Consider the following 19,738-nt stretch of genomic DNA (forward strand, 5'->3'; position numbering starts at 1 on the left):
AATTCTGATCGCTCTGCAATGTTGATGTGGAGATTTCCACTACACAGATACGCCATTAGTATATGGTACAATACTGGAATGTTTGCTTTATCAAACGATGTGTGAAAAAAAGTGTGATTTATAGCTGTTAGTAACAAACAACAGAGATGACTGTTTAGATTTTTGTTTATACTATTATTATACTATTTTAGTTTATTCTGATTTTGGGCTTTGGGAATGTGAGACAGAGATGTTAAGAAGTTTTTGCAACCTGTTGTGAACACATGAATGTGTTTAAATAAAGATCTGGCAGAAGCGAGAGAGGAAACACACTACCTGTCGTCCATCTCATAATTTATCTGTTTTTTTCAGAACCAGACATAATCTGTCAGCCGCCCTCTTGCTTGGGGTGTGTTACACACAGACTACCAAAATAAAACAGGACGACAGGCACAGACGTACAGACTTGATACTAAACAGAGGGATGAACCATGGGACAGGAGAAACAGCACAGAGTAGTAACACGGATACTGGTAAGGCACATTGACTGAAACTAGAAAAACAAAAATAACCTCAAAAGAACTAAAACCATGAATAACAATGATTTAAAATTATAATTAAACACAAAGCACTGGGTCAGCAACCCAGGGCCCCCAATATTGCAGCCCATTCTGTTTTAGGCACAGGTGTCGAATCCAGGCCTCCAGGGCCGGTGTCCTGCCGGTTTTAGATGTGTCCTTGATCCAAGAAAGCTGATTTAAATGGCTAAATTACCTCCTCAACGGCTGTGTCCCAATTCAGGGTCTGCACGCTTGAAGTACGCGTACTACGTACGGTGCGTACTATAAGTACGAGAAGTGCGGAAGTGAGAGGCTTGTGAAATGGGACGGTCTAGTCTTTGTCGCGCTGTTCAGGTTGCCTAGCAACCACGATACTAACCACGAGAAACGTTTCATACAGCTTTGTTTGACATAAATGAAGGAGAAAAAAATGGTTTTTTTGGTCATTAATTTTTGTCATGACATCACTTTGATTAGTTGAGTATCTGAGGCTGAGACCACGGGACTGTAAAACATGATTGTTGGGCTTTATTTCTGTGCTGAACAGTCATTTAAGATTCGTTAGTAAATAACAATTAGCTAATGTTGTTCATGAGACTAAAATCATCTCAATGTGGTAATGTAAATATAATATGGCCAATATTATAGTATTGTCAGATTATTATGAGATATATCTATCTATCCATATATCTCTCTCTCTCTCTCTCTCTCTCTATATATATATATATATATATATATATATATATATTCTTCTCGCTTCTTTCCCTGCGGGCGGTTTATCCTTCAAGCTCGGGTCCTCTACCAGAGGCCTGGGAGCTTGAGGGTCCTGCGCAGTATCTTAGCTGTTCCCAGGACTGCGCTCTTCTGGACAGAGATCTCCGATGTTGTTCCCGGGATCTGCTGGAGCCACTCGCCTAGCTTGGGAGTCACCGCACCTAGTGCTCCGATTACCACGGGGACCACCGTTACCTTCACCCTCCACATCCTCTCGAGCTCTTCTCTGAGCCCTTGGTATTTCTCCAGCTTCTCGTGTTCCTTCTTCCTGATATTGCTGTCATTCGGAACCGCTACATCGATCACTACGGCCGTCTTCTTCTGTTTGTCTACCACCACTATGTCCGGTTGGTTAGCCACCACCATTTTGTCCGTCTGTATCTGGAAGTCCCACAGGATCTTAGCTCGGTCATTCTCCACCACCCTTGGGGGCATCTCCCATTTTGACCTCGGGACTTCCAGGTTGTACTCAGCACAGATGTTCCTGTACACTATGCCGGCCACTTCGTTATGGCGTTCCATGTATGCCTTGCCTGCTAGCATCTTGCACCCTGCTGTTATGTGCTGGATTGTCTCTGGGGCATCTTTACACAGCCTGCACCTGGGGTCTTGCCTGGTGTGATAGACCCCAGCCTCTATGGATCTTGTGCTCAGAGCTTGTTCTTGTGCTGCCATGATTAGTGCCTCTGTGCTGTCTTTCAGTCCAGCTTTGTCCAGCCACTGGTAGGATTTCTGGATATCAGCCACCTCCTCTATCTGCCGGTGGTACATACCATGCAGGGGCCTGTCCTTCCATGATGGTTCCTCGTCTCCCTCCTCTTTCTTGGGTTTCTGCTGCCTGAGGTATTCACTGAGCACTCGGTCAGTTGGGGCCATCTTCCCAATGTATTCTTGGATGTTCCTTGTCTCATCCTGGACTGTGGTGCTGACACTCACCAGTCCCCGGCCCCCTTCCTTCCGCTTAGCGTACAGCCTCAGGGTGCTGGACTTGGGGTGAAACCCTCCATGCATGGTAAGGAGCTTTCTTGTCTTGATGTCAGTGGCTTCTATCTCCTCCTTTGGCCAGCCTATTACCCCAGCAGGGTACCTGATCACGGGCAGGGCGTACGTGTTGATGGCCCGGATCTTGTTCTTACCATTCAGCTGACTCCTCAGGACTTGCCTGACCCTCTGCAGGTACTTGGTGGTTGCAGCTTTTCTAGCGGCCTCTTCATGGTTCCCATTCGCCTGTGGGATCCCCAGGTACTTGTAACTGTCCTCTATGTCTGCAATGTTGCCTTCTGGTAGTTCAATCCCCTCAGTTCTGACTACCTTCCCTCTCTTTGTTACCATCCGGCTACACTTCTCCAGTCCGAACGACATTCCAATGTCATTGCTGTATAGCCTGGTAGTGTGGATCAGTGAATCGATGTCTCGTTCACTCTTGGCATACAGCTTGATGTCATCCATGTACAGGAGGTGGCTGACAACTGCTCCGTTCCTTAGTCGGTATCCGTAGCCAGCCTTGTTAATGATCTCACTGAGGGGGTTCAGGCCTATGCAGAACAGCAGTGGGGACAGAGCATCTCCTTGGTAGATCCCGCACTTGATGGTGACTTGTGCTATGGGCTTGGAGTTGGCCTCTAGTGTTGTACGCCACATCCCCATTGAGTTCCTGATGAAGGCTCTTAGGGTCCCATTGATCTTGTACAATTCTAGGCATTCCAGTATCCAGCTGTGGGGCATTGAGTCATAGGCCTTCTTGTAATCAATCCAGGCAGTGCACAGGTTGGTCAGTCTGGTCTTGCAGTCTCGGCTGATTGTTCTGTCTACCAGTAGCTGGTGTTTTGCGCCTCTGGTATTCTTGCCAATTCCTTTCTGTGTCCCGCTCATGTATTGACCCATGTGCCTGTTCATCTTAGCCGATATGATGCCTGACAGGAGTTTCCATGTAGTACTGAGGCAGGTTATTGGTCGGTAGTTGGAGGGGACCGGTCCCTTCTGGGGGTCCTTGGGGATCAGGACCGTCCGGCCTTCAGTTAGCCATTCCGGGTGTCTCTCGTTAACTAGCAGCTGGTTCATTTGTGCTGCCAGACGCTCGTGGAGTGCAGTCAGCTTCTTCAGCCAGTAGGTGTGAACCATGTCGGGCCCTGGTGCTGTCCGACTCTTCATACTGGAGACCCTTTCTTGGATATCTGCCACTGTGATGGTTACTGGACCCTGTTCAGGGAGGTCGCTGTGGTCTGCCCTCAGATCCTCTAGCCACTGAGCATTGCCGTTATGGGTTGCATCCTTCTCCCATATGCTCTTCCAGTATTGCTTCGTCTCCAGCCTTGGTGGTGCTGTTCTCTTATTGTTCCCTTGCCACTGAGAGTACACCTTTGCTGGTTCTGTGGAGAACAGCTGGTTTATTCTCCTGCCTTCTATCTCTCTGGTGTACCTCCTCAAGCGGCTGGCCAAGGCTGTGAGTCTTTGCTTGGCAGTTTCCAAGGCCTCAGATATGGACAGCTTGCTGTATTTCTTAGGCACCTTATTTGTCGCACCTTTCTGCAACTCCGTTAGTTGGCTAACCTCCCTCCGTGCTACTTTGATCTTGCCCTCTAGCCTCCTTCTCCATGGAGGGTACTGCCCCTTGTCGCTGTTCAACTTGTAGCCAAGCATCTCACTGATCACTGCTGCCGTATTGTAGATCAGCTTGTTAGTGTCGGTAATCGTGGTTGTAGGTATTGCCCGTAGTGCTGCATTAACATCATCTAGCAGACCTTCTGAGGGTACTTCACGTAATCTTGGTAACCGGCTACGGGGGATCCAGGTTTCAAGCTTGGCCATGATCCTATTTTTCAGGTCAGTTCCTCTCGCACTCAACGATCCTTCTCCTATCGCACTTGGGGCTATGTACCCAATCTCGGGTGGGGGTGATGATATCGCCCCCCTGACCTGGCATCCTGACTCCTCCTTGCCGTAGCATTTGTGTTGTACCTCGTCAATCTCTAGCTGTGAGAGCAGTCCTTTCTTTCGAATGTTGGAACACTGAGCTACTAGTTGTTTCGCCGTCATTGTGGATGTTGGGTATCGAAGAATCCATAGGTCCCTCATCCTATTCATGTAGCCCCTTCCGCCGGGGTTACTTGCGTAGTAGCATTCCAACAACGCCCTGTTTTCGTCTCTTGCCCACCGATGCCTTCTTGTTCCAGTAGCCCACTTTTCGTCAGGGTGCCCTGGTTCCTCAACACCTGACGCGGACCTTGTTGATCCGGGCGACGTCCGAGCCGGCATGCCTTCATATTTATCTGTCTCGCTCATGTCTGCGGTAGGCTTGCTTAGCATATATATATATATATACATATACATATATGCTTTAAAACCAAGTTAACGCTGAAAGTACAAACATCGCTAATGTCACACAACTTTGCCGACATGTGGCCAACAGTAATGTTTTAATGTTCGTCATTATTAAACATTCGCACATAAATAAGTGACGTCATATTCAGTACTTACTTTTGACACTTCACTCTTCGGCCGCTCCCTTCTGCCGTGTTTTGCGGAAAAATTATCCATACCCACCGCCGCGCTATGAATTGTGGGATATATGGGACCACGAAGCGTGCACCGGACCACGCTTGATATTTGGGGAAATCGACGGCGCATTTGGAGTATGCATTTGAAGTACACTTCGAATTGGGACAGCCGTCGTCGCGTGGCGGTGACGTAATCGCACTTAAAATGCGTACTTCAAGCGTGCAGACCCTGAATTGGGACGCAGACCCTGAATTGGGACACAGCCAAAATGTGTTAAAGTTCTCCAGAAGCCTGTTAATGAACTAATCATTTGATTCAGGTGTGTTGACCCTGGGTGAGATCTAAAACCTGCACAACACCAGCCCTCGAGGCCTGGAGTTTGACACCCCTGGTTTTAGGCATCTCAAGGCCCAGTAAGCAGCAGAAGTATCCTGCAGGTGGCAGTGGATCTGCAGAGGACAGCAGATTACCTGGATACCCAACTGGGTCACCTGCTTGAGGGTGTCTGATGTATCTGATGTCCAAATGTGAAAAAAAAATTGTTTCTTTAATAATCACTTAAACAAAATGATTTATTTAATCTCTTTAATATATGAATGTTTTATCTGATGTTTACATTTTATGTTCAAAGGATTCAAGGATTCAAAGTGTGTATTGTCATGTGTACAAAGAAAAGCATTTCTCTGTACAATGAAATTTTTTCCACACACAGATGCTGGTTAATATATACAAATAGAACTAGAACAGATAAATACAAATAGTATGAATAAATAAATGGAGACAACAAAATTGAAGTAGACAGATGTGTGTGCAAAAGAGCTGTGAGCTTAATATGCTGGTTTGATAAGTAAGATGACCTGATGTGCAAAAAATTATTATTACTGTTAAAATAGGTCAGCTGTTCAAGAGTCTGATAGCAGTGGGGAAGAAGGAGTTGATGAGTCGAGATGTTCTGGATTTCACCTTCTAAACCTTCGTCCTGAGGGGAGAAGTGTGAACAGTCTGTGTTGGGGGTGTGTGTGGGCTTTGAAGATGGAGGCAGCCTCTAGACTCTGCGATGGTAGATGCTCTGCAGAGAGGGTAGCGGGGTCCTGGTGCTCTCCAGAGTGCAGCTGTAGAACCTGCTGAGGATCTTGGCCGACATACCAAATTTCTTCAGCCTCCTCAGGAAATACAGCCTGGCCAGTGTCCAGGTGAGGACCTTGGTGACGTAGACGCCTAAAGTTGCTTTTTGTCAGGTCACGTCTGTTTCTGTTTTTTCTCTTTGTATTGTTTTTTGTTTTCACAATGAGAGGTGGAATAAAAATAACTAGCCTTAGTCAGTTAATTAAAAAAAAAGATCTGATGCAGAAATCCTGAAACTTAAGTCTGAATAAACATGTATTCACCACAAGAGGAAGCCAGAGTCACATACTACTGCTTTTGAGGGGGGCTCTTTTGTTTTGTGTTTTTTCTCCATGTTCATTACTGCAGAAACCTGATTAGAGTCTGTGTGTATGATGTAAAGACTGATAAAAACAAACATTTATTCAAAGAGGTAGACTATCCAGAGATTGTTTCAGAAAACACAAAAACTCTACCTCTCCTAACATCCATCTCTGAAGTGTTGTTTTCCTGCACTGGCATTTCTGTTAACAGCAGAATAATCTTTGTGTCCTGTCAGCATGCTCCAGTATCAAAAGGCAGTGCACTATAAAAAAATATTCAACAAAAAAATTCCTTGTAATTTTCTACAATGACATTTTCTGTTTTTCATGTAAGTTCATGGACTTTTCTGTACATGGTAAAATGGAAAATTCTGTAGATTTACAGTATGTCCTTCTTTACTATTTACAGACATTTCCTTTAACTATAAAATGGAAAATTCTATTTACATTACAGGCACTTTCTTTCACTGCAACTCAATAAATATCCTTGTATTCTCTTCAACTCAAAAACTTGACTAAAATATAATGACAGCATGTCATTGACAGCATGTCATTATATTTCATCTAACACATGAACAAAATATATGGGCAGAAATCTGTGCCATCGGAAACTGAATTTGAATAAGTTCAATTCGAATTTGAATTGCTCGGATTGAATCTGAATTGTAACTTGAATAAATGCTTTTACAAACTGAATATGAATTACCCCAATTTGAAATTAAATTTATTGGTTTGAAAATGATCATCACTAAATTGAATTGAATTTTTTATTTTGAAAATGAATTCATTTGCTTTGAAACGGTATTTTATCATTTAAAATTTAGCTCTCGAATAATTTCAGATTCACTTCTCACGATTCAGTTTAAGTTCTACAATTCAGTTTTTTTGGGACTTAAATCCGGTTCCGGTTCAAGAGTAGTCGAGCGCAGATTAATAGAACTACATTTTACTAGCGGACCGAAAGTGTTACTGACGGGAATCTACAGCGTCTTGAGCTGAATTAAGACTTCAGAAGTCATTCGTCATTTCGAATGACCAGCGGATGAACTCTCAGGTTGGTAATAAATGTATTACATAAGAACAAGCGTCATGTTAACAAATGATAGCCGTACAGTAACTTTTATCCTTATTGCAGCTGTTAGCTGAAAATGCTAATTTAGCGTAGTTTGCTCTGGATTTAGCTTTGACATGAATTAGACTAACTATTCACTTTAGCTAAAGTTAAGTTAGCTAAAGAGTTGGGATGCTGTATAAGACATAAATAAAGCTAAAATACAAAGGTTTGGATACCGTTTTGCATGTTTCCCTACTGTAGGGGTCTCTACAAGCATACAGAGGGGGTACTCTCAGAGGGTACAAGATGACAACTCTGGAATTCTACTAGAAACAGTCGATCATATTTGTTTGTCAAAGCTGAATCTAGGGCAAACTATGCTAAATTAGCGTTTTTAGCTAACAGCTACAATAAGGATAAAAGTTACTGTACGGCTATCATTTGTTAACATGACACTTCTTCTTATACATGTAATACATTTATTACCAACCTGAGAGTTTATCCGCTGGTCATTCGACATGACAAATGACTTCTGAAGTCTTAATTCAGCTCAAGACGCTGTAGATTACCTTCAGTAACACTTTCGGTCCGCTAGTAAAACATAGTTCTATTAATCTGCGCTCGACTACTCTTGAACCGGAACCGGATATAAGTCCCAAAAACTGAATTGTAGGACTGAAACTGAATGGTGAGAAGTGAATCTGAAATTATTCGAGAGCTAACTTTTAAACGATAAAATACAGTTTCAAAGCAAATGAATTCATTTTCAAAATATAAAATTCAATTCAATTTAGTGATGATCATTTTCAAACCAATAAATTTAATTTCAAATTGGGGTAATTCATATTCAGTTTGTAAAAGCATTTATTCAAGTTACAATTCAGATTCAATCCGAGCAATTCAAATTCGAATTGAACTTATTCAAATTCAGTTTCTGATTGCACAGATTTCTGCCCGTAAAAATAACTCACAATCTTTAAAATTTGAGCATTTTTATTTTCCTTCAAATCAGTTTGGTCCTCTTGTGAATTTGTTTGTATACATCCAAGTGGCTCCAAAGTGTTTTCTTTAAACAGAACACCTGACAAACGCAAACATGACATTTAACAACCTGCAGAGTACCTTTAAGCTAGAATCACTGCCCCCTCTGCAGGTGGGGGAGGGATATACAGTGGGGCAAAAAAGTATTTAGTCAGCCACCGATTGTGCAAGTTCCCCCACCTAAAATGATGACAGAGGTCAGTAATTTGCACCAGAGGTACACTTCAACTGTGAGAGACAGAATGTGAAAAAAAAATCCATGAATCCACATGGTAGGATTTGTAAAGAATGTATTCGTAAATCAGGGTGGAAAATAAGTATTTGGTCAATAACAAAAATACAACTCAATACTTTGTAACATAACCTTTGTTGGCAATAACAGAGGTCAAACGTTTACTATAGGTCTTTACCAGGTTTGCACACACAGTAGCTGGTATTTTGGCCCATTCCTCCATGCAGATCTTCTCGAGAGCAGTGATGTTTTGGGGCTGTCGCCGAGCAACACGGACTTTCAACTCCCGCCACAGATTTTCTATGGGGTTGAGGTCTGGAGACTGGCTAGGCCACTCCAGGACTTTCAAATGCTTCTTACGGAGCCACTCCTTTGTTGCCCGGGCGGTGTGTTTTGGATCATTGTCATGTTGGAAGACCCAGCCTCGTTTCATCTTCAAAGTTCTCACTGATGGAAGGAGGTTTTGGCTCAAACTTTCACGATACATGGCCCCATTCATTCTGTCCTTAACACGGATCAGTCGTCCTGTCCCCTTGGCAGAAAAACAGCCCCATAGCATGATGTTTCCACCCCCATGCTTCACAGTAAGTATGGTGTTCTTGGGATGCAACTCAGTATTCTTCTTCCTCCAAACACGACGAGTTGAGTTTATACCAAGAAGTTCTACTTTGGTTTCATCTGACCACATGACATTCTCCCAATCCTCTGCTGTATCATCCATGTGCTCTCTGGCAAACTTCAGACGGGCCTGGACATGCACTGGCTTCAGCAGCGGAACACGTCTGGCACTGCGGGATTTGATTCCCTGCCATTGTAGTGTGTTACTGATGGTGACCTTTGTTACTTTGGTCCCAGCTCTCTGCAGGTCATTCACCAGGTCCCCCCGTGTGGTTCTGGGATCTTTGCTCACTGTTCTCATGATCATTTTGACCCCACGGGATGAGATCTTGCGTGGAGCCCCAGATCGAGGGAGATTATCAGTGGTCTTGTATGTCTTCCATTTTCTGATGATTGCTCCCACAGTTGATTTTTTCACACCAAGCTGCTTGCCTATTGTAGATTCACTCTTCCCAGTCTGGTGCAGGTCTACAATACTTTTCCTGGTGTCCTTCGAAAGCTCTTTGGTCTTGGCCATGGCGGAGTTTGGAGTCTGACTGTTTGAGGCTGTGGACAGGTGTCTTTTATACAGATGATGAGTTCAAACAGGTGCCATTCATACAGGTAACGAGTTGGGGACAGAAAAGCTTCTTACAGAAGACGTTACAGGTCTGTGAGAGCCAGAGATTTTCCTTGTTTGAGGTGACCAAATACTTATTTTCCACCCTAATTTACGAATAAATTCTTTACAAATCCTACCATGTGAATTCATGGATTTTTTTTTTCACATTCTGTCTCTCACAGTTGAAGTGTACCTCTGGTGCAAATTACTGACCTCTGTCATCATTTTAAGTGGGGGAACTTGCACAATCGGTGGCTGGTTAAATACTTTTTTGCCCCACTGTAGCAGAAGTGGAGGATGAACTCAACTTGGGTGTCTATTGTCTTATGTAGTTTGGGAGTCCATTGAATGCTGGTGTGGGTGTACTTTTCCTCTGCGGTGGGGTCGTGTGGGCTGCCCCAGGCTCTGTGGGGCTTCGAGGTGCTGCTGCACCTGTGGCCCCAGGTCCGTATGATCCCTGTCCCCCTGCCATTGGTGGATTCCAGGGAACGGGGGTACCTACAAGGGTCAGCGGGAGAGCTGGCTCATTCTTTAAATGAACTGCTCAGCATTACATAAATAACATTTTGAACAAATGTTAGAAAGACAGAGTTACAGGGAAAATGTCTGCAAATGTTAACTGAACATTTTTTGTTACAACGTAGACATAATGATAAAGGTACTGGGGTGAAACGAAACTTTTAATAATAATAAGATACACAGTTTATTTGTGTATTGATAACAAACTATATTATCCAGCTATAAATGAATAATCTTAATTTTGTGCCTTTGTCATACAGTCTTAAAATCCCTGCAAGGCTCAAAGTGGCTGAGATATAACTCTACACATTTACTCCCTCTGGGTGGATCTATAAACATAGACACTGATTTCTATTTCGGTCTCCTCCTTTATCTGCAGCCGACTCTGCTCAAACACTGTAAAACTGCTGCAGTCTGTACTGCAACATCTATGTGAATGTCTTCCTAGTGTTACAGAAACGTTTTTACCTGATTGGAAGTTCTGACAGGTTAGCCACACCAAAGTGACAGGGTTGGTTCCTCAGGTTTGCTACATAACCCCAGTTTTCTGAGTCCACTGAGTCAATTCCAAATTAAAATGCCTAAATTTGATACTGGTAGCTTGTTCTTTTCATGATATTCTTCTAGCATGAAAAAAGAGAGAGTGGGTGGCTTTAAGATACTGAACCCCAAGTTGCTCTCCGATCCTTTCGTCGGGTGTGAATTTTAGATAGATAAAGTGCTTGTGTGAATGAGGCTCTATGTAATAGACAGTTCATTTAGCATATGGATATGTACACAGGATTAAAAAGCTGATTTTCATTGGAGACAGTCGTGTAGTTCCTTTGGTATTTTGAACTGTATGTTCTGTGCCTTTCCCTGACCCAGTATTTGATGGTGTTACACTTCTCTCTTCAATATGTTGCACTTGTCAGCAACAGGGGGGCCATGTTGGAAGAGTGCCTGACCTTTCATAAATCTCATCATTGTTATTTTGACTTATTTACGAGAGTGAGATGAAAGCAGACCAGCTTTACACCACCAGCAGGAGGCAAAGGCAGGGGAAGGAGTGTGTGTATGTGAGGGGTGTTTAACTTACTACCTTTGTCCTTCAGCCTGCACATTTAGGGCACACTAATATCCCAGAAGCACAGTTAAACAGTTCTTAACTCTCAGACAGTATGGCTTAAATGATCAGGTTCTCCTGAGGCACATATTACAACACAAATTGAGGCTAGTGTCACCTAAGCCAGCCTACTAGACCACAGCAGGAAAAACCCCATTGTAGAATATAAAAAGACATAATGATGATGTTCCACAGCAATGTCTGATGTCAGCCAAGGACTTTCAGCTACAACTACAACTACATGAAGTTATGGAACTATTGTATATACATGTATATAAATATAACCATATAACAAGTTAAATGCTGAACTATTCTCTTTGGAGTTTGGAGTTCTTAGTCAGCTACAGGTTTGACTCTGGCCATGCTTTGTGAGGTGAAATCAAAGAAGTAGAAATGGAACATGCTGATCATGAAATGCGTTATCATGTTAATGTGTGCTTTTCTTTTACCCTAACCCTAGTCATAACCATGTGTATTTCCTCCATCCTCCAGAATCCCTGTTAAGCTAAGGGAAACGCCCACTGCCACCGGGTCCATCCTCAAAGCACAGAACATTAGCATTCATTTAACATTGGTTTGAATATTCATCATTCTCTTGGTTCTAATTTAGTTGGCATATAGAACTGAAGATTACATGTGACTTTTACATTTGTCAACTGCTACGTTTTGTTGTCTGTCTTTCGACACACAGAAATGTCCTTTGATTCTTGTGAATGTTTGATGTGATTTTTAGTGTTTAGTTAGTAAAAGGTCAACAGACTCACAGCTATGCTGATTTTAAAAAAAAAAAAGAGTGTTCCTAAGCTATTAACAAGGTTAATAGCTAGATGTCCTGTTAATAGCTAAAGCTATTCACTGCTCTTAGTTAGAAAAACACTGCATTTCACGTAAAATTAAATAAGTTACTTCAATACATTCTGTATGGTTCATGAGTGTTGTAAAATACACAACACTCGAGTTTTACAGTTTATACAAACTGGCATGACTTTACCCCCCAAGTTGGCATATTTATGATATGTTTGATGTTTGATTCTTTTTAACATAAAGACACTTAGCTTCTGAAAATCCAAACACAAGTGCCAAAAGGAGCTAAAATGCCCGGTGGAGATGCAGAGCTGGGTGCTAATTCTCTGCTACTTGATCACCCACCACTCCACTGGTCCATTAATGACTCAGGGTACAAGTTCATGCATGGCAGGTTAGTGGGTTTAAGTTGTCAGTGAAGTTTGTGCGAGTGTGTGTATATCAGCCTGAGCACATGCTGAACAGACCCTGGCAAATGAGAGATCACCGATACCCCAGATAGCTGCATGTTTACAATACTGACCTTATAACCCTAGCATTAATGTTCCCTAGATGCAATTAAATAAGGTGTTACATATTTGATACAGATTCTGCAGCTGCCATGTATGAAACTACCAACAGAGCATGAACACTGTGTCCCATCTCTTTCTGTGTTACCCTGATTTTCCAAGCTATTTAGCTTCACTGAAAATGTTTTTTCCCCATAGAATTTGTACCTGTTTGTTTTATATACTCTTATTTTTTTCCTTTTTATGTTGCCAGTCCAAAATACTGACAGCTTGTTCCATTAGGAATTGATGTCAACAGCTGTAATATTTGTGGAACATGCATTGAGGGTCTTAACATAACATAAAAAAATCCCTGAGCAGACAGCCTCATGTCTATGCCTATTTATTTTCCATTTAAAAATGGCAACTAGGCAGCAGGATCAAAAAACATGCTGCAAATTTGTAGATATGAGATCATGCCATGTACTCCACTGACCAACCCCATCCTCCTCAAATGCATTTCGGAGCAAAGCCAACCCATGTGCCCTTAATTCTGTCATTCAGGGGATGCAACCTCTGCAGCCGACCACTGTGGTCAGCTGCTATGCCAGGCTCATTGTGTGCCCACACAACTGTGACCTTCTCAGGGATCACTAAGGAATCCACACTTCTGATTGAGATTCCACGTAAGATTAAGCAAGGCCCCTGGAAATCTATGTCAAGTGTTCTGTGTGTCAACCATCAGCCTTTAAAGTATGCGTTGTGTATTTTGCAGCTCACGTGCAGTCAGTGGCTGAAAGATTTGCACTTTCTGTGATGTCAGTGCCCTTGTCGAAAACATGTGTCTCAAAAACTTTACTATGCTATGTGTAATTGTAAAAATTGTTCTGTTCTTTTTAGGGCTTTTAATAAACTCCTGTCATTGCTAGTACTGGGTAGGACCTCCTTGTGTTTTGATTTTTCGTGGCATAGATTTAAAAAGCTGGAAACATTCATCAGAGATTTTGGTCCACACTGACATGATTGCATCATACAGTTGCTGCACGTCCTCCACATCCCAAAGGTAATTTGTTGGATTGTGATTTGGTGACTGTGGAAGCCATTTCAGTACAGTGAACTTTTTCAGATTTCTAGAAGGCAGCTTGAGATGATTTAAACTTTGTGACATTGTGAGTTTTCCTGCTGGAAGCAGCCATCAAAAGATGTCTGTCATAATAAAAAGGATGGATATTGTCAGCAATGCTGAAATTGGTACTAAAGGGCTTTCAAGGGTCCTGCGCAGTATCTTAGCTGTTCCTAGGACTGCACTCTTTTGGACAGAGATCTCAGATGTTGTTCCTGGGATCTGCTGGAGCAACTCACCCAGCTTGGGGGCCACTTCACCGAGCGCTCCGATTAATACTGGGACCACTGTTCCCTTCCTCCTCCACATCATCTCGAGCTCTTCTCTGAGCCCTTGGTACTTCTTCAGCTTCTCATGTTCCTTCTTCCTGACGTTGCTGTCATTCAGTATCGCTACGGCTATCATTGCAGCCATCTTCCTTTACTTGTCTACCGCTACTATGTTCAGTTGGTTAGCCATCTGTATCTGGATCTTAGCTCAGTCATTCTCCACCACCCTTGGGGGCGTCTCCCATTTTGACCTTGGGACTTCCAGGCCATACTCAGCACAGATGTTCCTATGTACTATCCCGGCAACTTGGTAATGGTGTTCCATGCATGCCCTGCCAGCTAGCATCTTGCACCCTACTGTTATGTGCTGGATTGTCTCGGGGGCTTATTTACAAAGCCTGCACCTGGGGTCTTGCGTGGTGTGATAGACCCCAGCCTCTATGGCTCTTGTGCTCAGAGCTTGTTCCTGTGCTGCCATGATTAGTGCCTCTGTGCCACTGTCCTGTCTTTCAGACCAGCTTTGTGGACCTTCCTCTGTCCTCTACACACCGTGCAGGGGCTTGTCCTTCCATGATGGTTCCTCCTCTTTCTTGGGTTTCTGCTGCCTGAGGCATTCACATTGTCAGTCATCGCAGTATTTCTGATGTACTTGTGGATGTTCACTCACTAGTCCTTGGTCCTTCCGCTTAGTCTACAATCTGAGGGTGAAACCCTCCTTTGGCCATCTTATTATCCCAGCAGGGTACCTGATCACAGCAGGGCGTAGGTGTTGATTGCCCAGATCTTGTTCTTACCATTCAGCTCACTCCTCAGGACTTTCCTTACTCTCTGCAGGTACTTGGTGGTTGCAGCTTTCCCAGCACCCTCTTTGTGGTTCCCATTTGCCTGTGGGATTCCCAGGTATGGCTCCCATACCATACCATACATTTCGCCAATCTGCATGACATTCCAATGTCCTTGTTGTACATGAAGCACGAACTTCATGTCACAAGAGATAAATAACAAGTATGATTCATTCATGTGAATATTTAATTTTTCAAATTATGTGTTATGGAAAGGTATGAATTACATTTATGAAAATCCGTACAGAACTGACGAAACAGAAGAACAAACAGTATCTTAACACAATCAATCCCATTCCTGTTGTTGACACATTTACTGTTTATTTATAAAATCACTATCTGTCATGTCAACTGAAAATTTAAATTGAAGGAAAACTGGCAAGAGTTTTTCATGGAACAGCTTTACTGTATGTACAAATGAAAAACAGGTGTTTTGTGGCTATGCTGTGAAAGCTAACATGTTGGCTCTTGAAAGGCCTTTTAAAAAAGAATGCAGGAGCAGAGATGACAGCTAGCAGCTGACCGTTTGTCCTTTGTAAAAAGCATCTTTAAATTTAGATTTAACTTGTCTTGTTGACATTTTCCAGTACAAGACAGGTTCACAACCGTTCTTGTACTGGATTACTATGATTTACAAAGAGTGTGGCAATACTCTGTCCTATTTCCTGTGGCATACACTACTATTGTCCCAAGATAATTTAATTGAGTGTGTGCTATATATATCATAAGTGGAATGCAAACATTTGGCCCTGGGTGACACTGTTGGACAGATGAAAAGTACTACTAAACCCTACAGCAACAAGCACCAGTGTGCCCACTTATCACAGAGGAAGAAGGTGGAGGGAAAGGAGGACATGAGGAAGGACTCAGAGCTGGAAGTCTAAATATCATGTTTAGAGTTTGAGCCCACTGATTAGGGGGTCAAGAGAACAATAGATGATGATAATCAGCAGAACAGATGACAATGAGAAAATCCAGTGTAAGCCTGGTGCACATTTCAGATGTGCTGAAGCACATTAAGAAGCTGAAATGGCTGCTTAAAAAAGTTGTTTTTGTGTGTGGTAGGTGTGTTTCTTTTTTTCCTTAAAATGAGATCGTACAATTTTTAATAAAACTGAGTTTGTATTTTAGGCAAACAAAGTGTCCTTTAACTATTAATTATTTATATGTGTCCAACAACTCCTTTAAATGAAGCAACTAAATCTAAATCTGAATCAACTAAATAAATCTTTCGGCTTTGTGCTTAAGATTATGCGAAAAAGTGTAATATAATGCATACAAACAAACATGTTATTTACAGCTCACTCAGACTTCTTTACATTGTTGGTCACAAACTTTAGATGAAAGGTATCAAAGGGAGCTGTCGCTAAGGTTAAAATTGGAACGTTTTAAATCATTCAAAATTACTTGGTTGGGTTTAAGCATGAAAAACAACCAGGTTAAAAAAAGATAACTGTTTTGGTTGTAACTGTTTCAAATGTCTGGTTTTCTTGTAATTTTTTTCTTGCAATGGTGATGAATCCCAGTTGAAGTGTGGGCATATCAACATGTCCTTCAGACACAAAATGTTCTTCCGTTGAAGTATATTGTAGATTCAGTGTCATTCGGACAGTCATGTTTGTGACTTCATGCAAAAATAAATAGATTACTTTTCAGTAATCTATTTGCAACGAGACCAGCCTGTCAAATAATATTTGCAGCCGCCTGAAGCTTGGTACGAAAATGAACCCATATTGAAAAGAACATAGTTAAATATAATGGATGGAGCAGGAAAGTACACTATAAATATTATTAGGCATTAGAAAATCTGTAAGGCTTGTAAAATTCAGAGCTTTCTGTATCTTCTCAGTTTCTCAGTTAAGCCTTTTAGCAATAATCGTGTTTGCTAGTTAGTCCACCTGTTAACACTTTTGAATCACTGACTGGAACTGAGAGAGTTTGCCAGCAAGCACACAGCTGCTGTTGTCTTGGTCTCTTGACAAGATAAGCATGTACGTCACCACCTGAGCAATGTGCTAAGCAGGCCACATTTATCACTGAGCTAAATTTACTAGTTGACCATCCTCTTATTTATCCATCTGACTGCATGCTAACTTAATTAAAGTTATATGTTACTAATCAATTATTTCAGATTTCTAAAAGAAATAAGCTGCCAGCCATAACTAAGTAATGCTGGTTTAAAAAATGCTGAGCCAACCTACTATAAGCCCAAGGTTTGATTTCTAAAGTGGAACTAAACTAGGTCCTAACTTTGAGCACTGCTCTGGTTCTTGGGCTGGTTTTAGGCCTTGGAGTCACTGGGTGGGGTGCTGTAGAGTGCGCCATCTGGGGACTCCATCATTCTGCTGGGGGACTTCATTGCTCACATGGGCAACAACAATGTGAACTGAAAGGGTGTGATTGGGAGAGATGGCCTACCCAATCTGAAACAGAGGGGTGTTCTGCAAATTGGACTCATGCTAACCAAAGTTTGTCCATAGCAAACACCATGTTTGAACATGTGGTGTGTAGATAATGTAGTTCTGTTGGGTGCATCAGGTGATGACCTCAAGCTTGCATTGGAGCAGTTTTTGGATGAGTGTGAAGGAGGAGGAGTTCAAGTATCTGAGAGTCTTGTTCAGGACTGAGGAAGGAGTGAAGCATGAGAATGACAATCAGACTGTAACGACCTGTTGTGGTGAAGAGAGAGCTAAGCATAAAAGTGAAGCCCACAACTGGCCCTCAAACCCATGATCACAAGCTATAGGGTAGGGTGCTCGGTCTTTTGAAAGGGGCTCGGATTAGAGCCAAGTGAGGCGTTTGGGTTTGGGCATCTGACTAGCCCGGATAGATTTGAAAAAGGCGTTTTCGTCTGAAAATGCTCCGCGTTCACACTAGTGTTGCGCGTCCACACTAAAATGGCCGAAAACACTGACGTTGCAGTTCCGCGCATGCGTGAAACGCAAGACGGCTCGACTACCAAACTTGTGAGCAAACAAAATAACTGCTGTCCGATGCCGTCTGCCATCTTGGTTTAAGTGGTCACATGACTGCATTATATGACCAACATGCGTCATCGTTTTTGAAAGTCTGCGTTTTCGCTGTCCACACTGCGACGGGACAGCTCCATTTTGAAATGTATGCGTTTTCAAGAGCGTTTTCAAAACGCAGCGTTTTTCCTTGGGGAAAACGCTGTCTCAGTGTGGCCAGGAGGCCAAAACTGAGAGAAAACGATGTGTTTTCAAACGAAAACGCATTAGTGTGGACGTAGCCTAGGATACCTCCTCGACACCTCATAGGTGAGGTGTTTTGAACATCACCAAGAGGAGGCCTCGGTGCGTTTGGCTTTCCGTCCACACTGAGACGGTTTTAGGTCAAGGAAAACACGGAGCGTTTTAAAACACTCTCCAAAGCAGATACATTTGAAAACGCCGTTTTCGTGTCACAGTGTGGACAGCAAAAACGGAACCTTTTCGAAAACGATGACACATTTTAGTCATGTGATGCAGTCATGTGACCAATTAAACTAAGATAGGAGGGCATTACACAGCAGTTGTTTTGTTTGCTCTCAATTTTGACAGCCCTATTAAAGATTAATATCAGTCTGTACATGCTCCAGATAGCTTTTCTTCAAATTCTTTAATTCTCACTCGCTTTTGCAACTTTGTACTTTTGTGTTACTCGCAGCAACAACTCTACCTCATTGTTAGTCCATTTAAAAAACTCGGTGCTTCTCCTCAACAGTTTGCTGCGATGTCTCAAAAAGCTGGAAAGTAAATAAATGGCAGACGGAAATGAGGCAGGTCGAATCGTCTTGCGTTTCACGCATATGCAGTACTGGAACGTAGGCGTTTTTGGCCGTTTCAATGTGAATGAACAACTCTGTGAAAACGACTGAAAATGATATAGTGTGGATGCGGAGCGTTTTCAGACGTTTACGCCGTTTTCAAATTTATCCAGGCTACTGTAGACATGGCCTATGTCTTAGCTGGCTTGGGAATGTCTTGGTGTCCCACTGGATGACCTGAAAGAGAAGATGCAAATGTCAGGTGTGAAATGTTTTCCCATTGATGGGAATGCAAGAAAAGTTGCGGGCCCTAATTAAACAGAAGGAGGGGTACTTGGAGACTCTGCCAACCAATACAAAAATGTTTTTACTTCAGTTTATCTCTGCAACTGCTCCTGCATCAAGTAAACTATTATTATCCCAGTCCAAAAACAGGTGCTAATCACCACCTTTAATGACTACACTGACAAATATGATTTCTATGCAATTATTTTAGGAATGTCTCAGAAATAACATTTTAAAAGCCTTTTTTTGTACAGTGTGTTTATTAAAGGTGGCTCATAATTCAAATGTTCATCAGTTATAAATGCTGCTGACAAACAAGTAGAAGAAAAGAATGAAGACATGTGGGAGCAATGTGGAATGGTAAACAGTTCAAGTGATGGAGATGAATCTAACCCAGCCATCTGACAGCAGTATAAGTTGATCCTGATACTGTCAGGAAGTTCCTGTTTCTGCTGGAGAAAGGCAAGAACTCTTGCCCCAAAGCGTTTGGCTTTATTTGCACCCTTCCCCTTCAGCAGCTTCAGCACTGGTGACTTCAGCTGAAATGGATAAAAGTCCAGTACAAAGTTGTTTTCTCAGTCATGCGAAAATCTGTACAATGTGGAAACTGCAGGAAGTGCAGGTGTGAATGCATGCGTGTGTTAATCAGAGGGAACACGGGTGAGGTGATGACTGGTGGAACAGGTGGCAGCTTCTTCAACCGGCTTCTGATAGTCCACAACATAAGGCGCCTAACGGCAGGGCCACGGCAGA

General features: G+C 42.6%; 1 protein-coding gene across 1 annotated transcript in view; it reads left to right on the plus strand.

The window, feature by feature from the left end:
• The first annotated feature begins 269 nt into the window (after positions 1–269).
• Positions 270–19,738, plus strand: part of mylk4b (myosin light chain kinase family, member 4b) — a 55,547-nt gene continuing 36,078 nt past the window's right edge. The window contains exon 1 of the mRNA XM_085387665.1: positions 270–512. The gene's annotated coding sequence lies outside the window, so the exon portion shown is untranslated. The remainder of the gene's footprint in view (positions 513–19,738) is intronic.

Source organism: Rhamphochromis longiceps, linkage group LG17 (assembly GCF_057381845.1).
Source record: "Rhamphochromis longiceps isolate RC_006_pf linkage group LG17, R_longiceps_female_GT1.1, whole genome shotgun sequence".
Lineage (NCBI taxonomy): Eukaryota > Metazoa > Chordata > Actinopteri > Cichliformes > Cichlidae > Rhamphochromis > Rhamphochromis longiceps.